Genomic DNA, 10,155 nt, shown 5'->3' with positions numbered 1-10,155 from the left:
TCGAATTTGGTGACGATTACTAAATTATACGACATGATCAGTCGTCGGTGGATTCCAAGTCTGCGACTGCGCCGCCGTCTCGGGGAGAGAATACAAACCGTTGTTTTCTTGGGAAGAAAGGTGGAGGTGAAGCCAGCGACGCTAATCTTTATTCTTTAAGAAGCTTTCCGCACTTGACAAAGAATTATGAATTTTCGCGGGTTGACAAAGAAAAGGAAGGTACGACGCAAATGCTCCGAAAATATAATAATAATATAAATTATACTTAAAAAAAAACTATCTGCCTATTTAGATACCTAAACTTTTGAGTAATTCACAAAACTAAGTAAGCCAGTAAATATCATAATATCATTAATGAATATATGTACTCCATTTTTACTCGCGTACTTAGTTTTGTGACTTATTCAAAATGTATATCTCATTTTTAATTGATTAAATCATGTATCTCTTTTCCATAATACTCTTTTTTTCATTGTTCATTCAAATAAAAAAATATTTAAAATATTTAATTTTTTTCATAAAAAAACTTGGACGTTTGGTTTGGAAATTTTTTTCTATTTTCTATTTTTTATTTTTTATTTCTGTTTTTCTATTTTCTGATCTAGTTTTTAGAAAACAGAAAATGTGTTTGGTATGATATACTATTTTTTATTTTCTAGAAAAGAAAACTAGAAAATACGTTTGGTTTGTTAATATGAAAAATTATAAATAAAATAAATTTTAATTTATAAACAAAATAATTCATGTCTTTACTTTTGTTAGTGGCACTTCACTTCCTCACTCACAAAACACCCACATGAACCTCCTCTTCAGTGCTGCATCGCCCACCATGTTCGTATTAGCTTCTTGTATTTGCTTCATGATTACCTTCTTCCACTTGTTGAAACTTATCCCACCTCATGTTATAATTTGAACATTTAAAATTTAAACAAATCCAAGCATATGAAACTCTTTAAAAATTTAGATGAGGGCCTAGTTGATCTTCAAGAAATCTTCTAAATTATGATTCAACGTTCACTTATAAAATTTAAAAAAGAAAATTTGAATATATGATACAGTATATCTGAAGTCCTGAACTGTACAAACACTGAATGTTGAAACTAACAAAAATATTTTCAATTAGAAAAGGATTTCTAGCCGAATGAATATAGCTCAAATAAAAACTATTTGTTCTTATGGGGGTGCCACAGGTGGTTAGCCCCAAAATGTTGCCTTATGAACCTAAAATAAGTTGCCCTATGGTATTGGCGCCGTTTGATAAACAACTCTATTTACTCCGTGGTGTAGGTGTAGATTGAAGAAGGAAAGGAATAAGTGGAAAAAACTCAGAAAAATATATTGAAGAGAGAATGAGCTGCCTCTTATGATCAGGAGCACCATTGATAGAGATTTGATTAACATAGATAAACAAAATTAAAAAAAAATCTACGGATGAATTTTGGGATCAAACAATTGGACATTAAACAACCAAATCCTAGAAAATACTCACAAACATGGAATCAGATGGCAGAGGAGAACTGACCGTTGTCTGCTGGGCAGAGGAGGAAGATGTTGCGACGGAGGAGGAAGAGTAGAGGAGGAGCACGCGGCGGAAGAGCAGTACGCACGGAAGAGCTCCGTAGGGGTCGGTGGCAGATGCCGCGACGGAGGAGGAAGAGGAGAGAAGGAGGAGCACACGTCGGAAGATCGCGATGGGGAAGGAAGAAAGAGTTGTGTCGGGGGGAGAATAGCGGCGGAAGATCGGAAGGAAGAAAGAGTTATGTCGGGGAGAAAAAAATCGCAGATTAATAAGGCCCGCGTTTTCTCATTTTCCACCCCGCGTTTTTGTATTTTCCATTGTTTCCATTTTCTAAGTAGAAAATGATATATTATCATTTTCTATTTTCCTAGAAAATGACTTTTCATTTTCTAGAAAATAAGATTAGAAAATATAAAACAAACAACATCTTCCAAGAAAATAGAAAATGAAAATAGAAAAACATCAAACCAAACGAATTTCCTCGATCGTCCCCTTTGTCTTCGTCTACCAATGCAAATAGACACGATAAGTCGGTGATAGTTTGAAATCAAAATTAGAGCTTTAGATCGATTCATGGTGGGTTCTAGGAATCAATGGTGTTTCTGATCGAGATTTGAAAAAAAATGAACAACATAAAAACTGTGGCGAGCTACATCAAGACACCTAGCTGTGGCATGGTTGTCGGGTTTTGATACGTCGGAGAAGCTAATCATGAGGGGCAAAAAATGAGCGCTTTTGAAGAATGAGAATGACTTCATCAATTCTTCACCAGAGGGCGACTCCGATCGCAGGAGTGTCGATGCGTCCTTGGTGGTTAAGTAAGTTTTTTTATTTCGAATCAAAGATGTGAACTTTGTGTTTTAGGGTAGTTTTATTTATTTATTTTTTTTGACTGGTAGTTGTTTGATGAAATGTCAAGACAAACTAAAGGCAGAGATGGAGGTGGATGCCACCTGGTTATTTGAGAATGTTAGCATGGATAAGGCTTCTTACTTGAGGAAAATTGACCTCAAGATTTACATGGGATACAAGGAGCTCAAGGAGGCATTAGATAACATGTTCAAATGATTTTTCTTAAGTAAACAAGCATGACTTAATTGTTGCTACTATCACAAACTATTATGTATTTGTATTTTTCAATAATAATAATAATATTTTTTTTATTTTTACGTCTCTTGTAGGAGAAGTATCAAGAAAAGAATGTTGCAATGAATGTGAATATATCATCACTTACAAAGATAAAGATGGTGACTTGATATTGGTTGGGATGTTCCTTTGAAGTGAATATCATGCACTAACTTATATGTATTTAATAAACTATTCCTTTTTATTATCAATTAACAACAATCTCTTTAATTGATATTTGCACAATATTTATATCTTCTTGCAAAAGACTAAAGATAATGGAAGGATCTGAAGTAAATGACCTTGAATCAAGATAACAAGAAATCAACCAATCGTACAAAGAGATACAAATGGAACTTGACCATTTACTTTATGAAATTAGTTGTTTTGTCCTAGTTCATAGACATTGAATAGAGAAAGGAAAGATTAGAAGTCAATTTAAGATCACCTTATCATTCATATTCAGATAAGAAGCTAAAAATATGAAAAAGAAAATTGCAAGACAAGATGTTAAATGTTGTTCAAGCATGCATTTAACCAAGAATATCATATGTGTTGTATATAATACGTGTCAACCTTTTATGATATAATAAAACTGTGTTATATGTTCTTTTCCAACTTGTCAAATTTGAAATGTGTCATTGAAGATTTACTTCTTTCTATTGTTATGTGAAAGAAAAGAAAATTATCAACTTGAGATCTATTACAATTTACATGTTGTAAATTGATATTTGGTATGTTATAAAATGATCTTGTTCTTTTTTTAGAAATATTTAATCTTAATCTATGTTGGTCTTTGTTTGAAGTTGTTTCAAGATCTCTTGGTCCATTAACCACTTTTGGACGAAATCGACTAATGGACCTTTGCCATTCAAAAATTAAAAATTTGATATCTTAAAAAAATGAAAGTCCAAGAAACTCATTTGTGGTGTCAGTTAGTGAGTACGATCATCGTGACCCTTATAATCCACTTTTGACATCATTTATCATAAATCGAGTTGAAAAAAATCACTACTCTCAATATAGTGTATCACATTGATGTTTAAGCCTCCGAAAAATATTTAAATGATATTTTTTAGCCTGAAACTTGCCATTATGGGTTTCACCCCAAAACAAGTTGTAAATATCTAAATGACTTTAGATTTGATATATTTTGCGTCATGTGGTTTAACCCGAGTCAAAAATTATAACCTTTCAAAGATTAAAATTTAGCATTCATGTTTAGTAGCTATGGTTTCATAGCTGCTATAATCGTGTAGCCCCATAGTTGCAGCAACTACAAACCCATAGCTAATATGACGTGAATATTAAACTTTAAACTTTGAGAAGTCATAACTTTTGACTTGGATTGAACTATGGGACGCATAATATATCAAATCAAAGCTCATGTAGAAATATTCAATTTGACATGTGGTTCAACTTAAATCAAAAGTTATGACTTCTTAAAATTTATTCAGCATACACGTTGTAGTAGCTACGAAATCATAGTTGCTACAACTATATATTATTATAACTTTGAAAGGTCATACATTTTGATTCAAGTTGAACCATGGAATATATAATATGTCAAATCGAAGATCTTTAAATGAACTTTGATTTGATATATTATATGTCCCGTGGTTCAATCTGACTCAAAATTATAATCTCTCAAAGTTTAGAACTTAACATCCACATTGCAATAGCTATGATATCGTAACTGCTACAACTGCCTTTGAGAGGTTATAACTTTTGATTCAGATTGATGTCAAGTCAAAGATCTTTAAAAGAGCTTTGATTTGATATATTATGCATGGTTCAACTTGAGTCAAAAGTTATGACCTCTCAAAGTTTAAAGTTTAACATTTACATTGTAGTAGCTACGGTTTCGTAGCGAGAAACCCTCTCCGTCGCGCGCCGTCCCAGCTGCCGATTTCACCCAATCGGCCGGTTTTAGCTTCTTCAAGGATCAAGGAACACAATGGAATTGAAAGGGTGGACGGGGCTGGCCGTGGAGTTACGTCGCGTGGCAGGGGAAGCTTCTCGCGGGGACGACGATGAACAGTGCGGCGGCCACTGTTCATCGGGTTAAAACTTGATTTATATACTGCTGATTAATCAACAATCTGGGCCGTTGATTTTGAATCCGACGGTGCAGAATTTGATCTGGCTTTAGGGCTTCTTAGGGTTTCCAAAAAATTCTGAAATTTTGATCAGGCTCGATCTAAGTCATGTCCTCCATGTTGGCTTGATCAATTTGACAAATTTGACTTGATTTGACCGCGGTTGAGCTCGAGTCGGATCCGATTTAACCCTAAAATCAATTAAAATCAAATTAATGCCAAAAATTGCCATTAAATCATGAAAATTATATCAAGCCTCAAATTATGCAATATAGGACAATTAAGATCAAATCGATTCATTTTATAATTTATTTTCATGTAAAAGCCCAAAATTGAATCGATTTAAAATCATAAAAAATCCCTAAGTCATCAAATTCCCCCACACTTACCCTTGAGCGTCCCGCTCAAGTCAACAAAATAAACTAGGATTGTACCCCCCTAGATCATCCTCAATCATGATTAGAAACAATTAAAAGAAAATTATCTAAGCTTGTAAAGTCTCAAAAACTTAAATCCATGAATTAGACTTGTATTTGGTTAACCGCATAGTAAGTTTCACCCTTCTTGACTAATTGAGAAAAATGCATCACACTGAATCTCACGAGGTTGTTTTCAATAGATAAATCAGTGGCTCTCACCCTAATTCTAATTCATGATCAAAAAGGAGATGGAGCTCACTCAAGCACTTAGGTTTCATGCATTTCCATAGGCTTGCTTGTTTTCTACTCTCCACTACCATTCATGATTTGGAATCCACAAATATTAAGGTTTATTGAAAATGTAAAGGAATCATGAACTGAAATGGATGAAATAGGAATTTAGAAATGAAAATTCAAGAGAAAAGAAATTCAAAGAAGAAAGTGAATGAAAATGGTAGACATGAGTATAGTAAATGTTATCAATGACCCTTGCCATCTTTCTACTTTCTTTCCCTTGTATTCCATTTGTTTCAGTGTGTTTTTCAGATCCATGAATCAAATTGAGTCAAAACTCAAGTGGTTCCTCTCCTTGATACAAACTCCTTCTTCCTTTCTTCATTTAACTTCAATACTCACCAAATGTGCCATTTTCGCATTTCTTTTGAAATCAAATCTCAAATCTTTCATATCTAGGTTTTGCAAGAGTTAACAAATGACAACCAATCATCAAACATCAAAATTCTCTTGAGGTTCCATTTCTTGATACAAACTCCTCTTTTCTTCTTCTTCTTTTCTTTTCATCACCCAAACGTGCCATTTTGCATTTCTTCTTCGAATCAAGCCCCATTCTTTCACATTTAGGTTTCAAAAGACATAAGAAATAGCATCCAATCCTCAGGAGTCAAAATTCACCTCACATGAAACCACAATTTCAATGTATCAATGCATGCTTAATTCTGAAAATTATTGAAATTGCATTTGAAATTTGGCTTGTTCTCCCTTGTTTCTTGCTCTTTTTCTTCCATTCTTTTTGCATCATGAAGCTTGATTGATGAGGCTAATATCCATGCAAAATTTTCATGAAATCCAGATTCGGATTAATAGCAGCAAATTAGGGAACATGGCTGAAAAATGGAGCTGAAAAACTGATTTTCTCAAAACGAAAACTTGCTTTTCTATCTTGTTTCTTGCTCTTTTGCCTCCATTCTTTTTGCACAATGAAGCTTGATTGATGAGGCTAATAGCCATGCAAATTTCCATGAAATTCGAATTCGGATCAGTGCCGTAAAAATTGCTCAAAACAGCTGAAAAAATGAAAACTGCAATTTCTGTTTTTTCTGTTTTTTTTTTCTGTTTTGTTTTTGATTTTTCTTTCTCTGCTTGCAGCTGCAATTTGGAAACTTGACATCTGAATTTGTTGTTTAGAAAGCAACTGAAATGAAGTAGGTTTTGCTGTGGTTCATCAACCGATCAAATTCTTGAAACTCTTCATTCAACATTTTTTTTTTTTCTTTTTTTTTTTTGTTTTCTTTTTTTTTTTTTTCTGATGTTTTTTTGATCTGAATTGATGCCATCTGACTTGTATCTCTTTCCAATCCTACTTCTTCAATGAATTCTTCTTTTTTTTTTTTTTCTTTTTCAACTTTTTTCTTTTCTTTTTTTTTTTTTTTTTTTTGATTTGTTTGTTGCAAATTCTTTGCTTTCTTTGGCTCAATCTTTGCTTTCTCAACTCAATGCATTTCTACAAATATAGATCAATCAATTTCCCTTGAAACCGATCCATAAGAAGCTTCAAAAATCAAAATTGGCACACAACTTCATTGTTTTGGCACAAATGGCTATACTTGATTTTCAATTGGTTTACAAGCTCAATTCCTCCACATTTTGAATCCTCCTTTTCATTGTCATTTCTGAACATTTCTGTGCCATTCTTTTTGCTGCTCAAATCCGGCCATGAAATCCAAAGCATAAATTCCCAAATCCGGCCACTAAACAATTCAACTTCTTGTTTTCAACTTCATAACCTCTCATCAATGGAAAACCCTCAAAATTGCTCCTCAACTCCATTACATTGTAAACATGACTCAATGCATCTGATATCAACTCATTTCCATCTCAATTTAGCAATTCAAAAGCAAAGAAACCAATGAGAAGTTAAAAACAACTCATTTTGACCCTTTGCTTGGCACACTTTGAGCATTTGCATCCTCCTTCTTCTTTGAAAAATTCACAACCTTCATATATCCTCACAAAAATCATCATAGCATCAAATAATGATGAAGATCTGAATTGCTTCAATTTGAAACTCTCATTGACACCTTGCTACAACCCAAAAATGGCACAAACCTCCAAATTTTGGCACACTTCTCATTTCTTTCTCAAAAAAAAATTTTTTTTTCAAAAATTTCAAACCTCCTCCCCCACACTTAAACCATTGACCGTCTCGGGCAAAGGAACATCAATAACATTTAAAATACCCATGTCCAAGAAAGCATGAAAAGTGAATCGAAAATGGGGAAGAAAAATTTCAAATGCAAATGGCTAAACATGGATAAAGCATAAAGGTGGATGGTTTATGGGGGGGAATTTTTTTTTTTTTTAAACCTAAATAAATGTGGACCCATCATAGATATTGTAGCCTTGAAAGAAAACAAGCAAGTTCTAGTTGGCAATCACCTAGGTGCATCACACAAAATGGCTAACCTCACTAGGTATAAAAATCGCATTTTCTCAAGTTCATCAATCTAGGTTCCATTACTAAGGGTCATGCAAGCATTCCAAAGTGTTCATCCATGGATTTAAATCCTAGAATAATCAATCAAATGTAATTTTCCTTCAAAAGCTTCTAACATGATATAAAGAGGTCCTAGGGGGTACACTTTCAAGGTTCTTATTCCCTACCCTAAACCATGCATGCAAAATCCAAAATGCTCATGAAAATGAATTTTATTACTGATTTAAACTGAAAATGCAAAGTAAAAGCAACATATGGTATTAACAATGAAAAAGAAGTGAAAGTTGGAACAAACTCCCCTTCATCCTGGCGGTTGTAGAAGGTTCAGCAATAAAATCCACGCCGGTAATGGAATGGATCGGGGAGAGGTAAGCATCTTCAGAATATGGTCATGAGTGTCCTGATTTGCTTTCTTCAAAATTCTTCACCTCCTTGAATGATGTCTCAGGTGGTCGAAGGTGATTCAGATGGAGCATCCACTTGGGAAGCTCGATTGTTGCTTGAATTGTTGTTGCCTTTTTCAGCATTAATGGAGACTCTATCAACCGTGGAAGTGTGCAATCTGATGTTTCAAATAAATCTGCAAGGCCAAAAATAGAACCAATCTTCCACACGCATGTGGAGTAAGAAAGAGCAGGAATAACAATATCAAAATGTTTAGGGCATGCATAAAGAAATGACTCACATCCAACAAAATCAAAAACTGGTACCTCTATGACATTTTCTGAATGATGGGCATGAATAATATCCATGGATGAATAGGAGGTACCTGAAGCATGGCAAATACTGGAGTGATCACAAATAAGCCCTAATTCCTGATTATGTGGCTCCACAACTTCATCCTCCTCAGATGAGGTTTCCTGCTCTGACTCAAGTGAATGTATCCTAACTGGAAGTGATTCTTGGGGTATTGCCTCCATGCAATCCCCTACACTTAAATATCTCTCCTCTGAATCCTCAATCAAAATGGTGGTCCCTGGGGCTCAGTGCAATCCCCTACACCCATTTGAACATCTTCAACTGCAATGACTTGACAGGTCAGAAATAAGCTCTAATAACATCTTCCTCAGTAATCCAATGCATCCTCCCTCTGTAAACTCAACCCGTGACAATTAATTGCTGTAAAATCCATTTCGGGGCTGATTTGTGTGGGAGAAGGAGTTGCTGAAATTTCTTCATGAAATTCTGATTCTTGAGTGCTTGATCTTTGAGCTTACTTGATTCATGCAAGTTGTTCAAGTTGCCTCTCAAGATTTTTCAAGGTTGTAGCAGTCCTTTGTTGAGATTGCATCATCTCCTCTAGCCTTTGTTGTTGTTGAATAAACTCAATAGAATTTTCATAGTCTTCTTGGATTGGGTATGAGTTTTGTTGATCTTGAAAATAGGTTGGCTGCTGAAAATTGCTTGAAATCTGTCCACTTTGAGAAAATGACGATTGACATTGATTTTGGGCTTGAAATGAAGGATTTTGATGTTGAAAATTCCCTTGACAATTCCATGAATGTTGCTGAAAATTTGTGCCTTGAAAACCTTGATTTAGGGGCTGTTGGAAACCACCATAGGGCTGTGAAAAATCTTGGTTTGAAGGTTGAAACTGTTGTTAGCTGAAAATTTTGTTGATGTTGATACGGAGGCTGAAAATTTTGATCATGATGTTGAAAATTCTGAAATTGGGGCTGAAATTGTGGATTGTTGTTGGAAATCTTGTTGAAAACCATGATAAAGCTGTTGGATTTGATTTTGAGGTTGTCCACCTTGAAATTGTTCCTGAAAACCTTGATATTGGCCCTGCAAATAAAAATTTTGTTGTTCAGACTGTTGATAAAATGGTTGTTGATAAAAAGAATTTCCATACATTTTAGAAACCAACAATGATCCAAGTAACAATAAAACAAATTATTCATAAGCTCAAAATAAACAATTCCTACTAGTTATTCCCCGGCAACGGCGCCAAAATTTGAAAAGCCCTAAACTAGGTGTCACGATAGGGCTTCAAATTAGAATTTATAGATTTTATCGAAAACCCACGATAAATTCAAATAAATGAAGTATAGGGGCCTCGAGTCGTGTTTTTCCAAGGACTAGTAGAAAATTGTTTAATTCGAGCTTATCGTGTCGTATTTTTTGGGTTTTCTAATAAAAATGGGGTTTTTGGTTTTTAAAATGAAATGAAAATGCAGAAACAGAAATTGCAGAAACTGATAAAAGCTCGTTCCCTCTTCTTCTCCCTCAAATTCTCCTCAACTGGTTGTCAATCAG

This window comes from Curcuma longa, chromosome 17, assembly GCF_044706935.1.
Source record: "Curcuma longa cultivar G26 ecotype Majalengka, Jawa Barat chromosome 17, ITB_CL_G26_1.1, whole genome shotgun sequence".
In the NCBI taxonomy this organism is placed as follows: Eukaryota; Viridiplantae; Streptophyta; class Magnoliopsida; order Zingiberales; family Zingiberaceae; genus Curcuma; species Curcuma longa.
Note: the sequence above shows the minus strand (reverse complement) of the source record.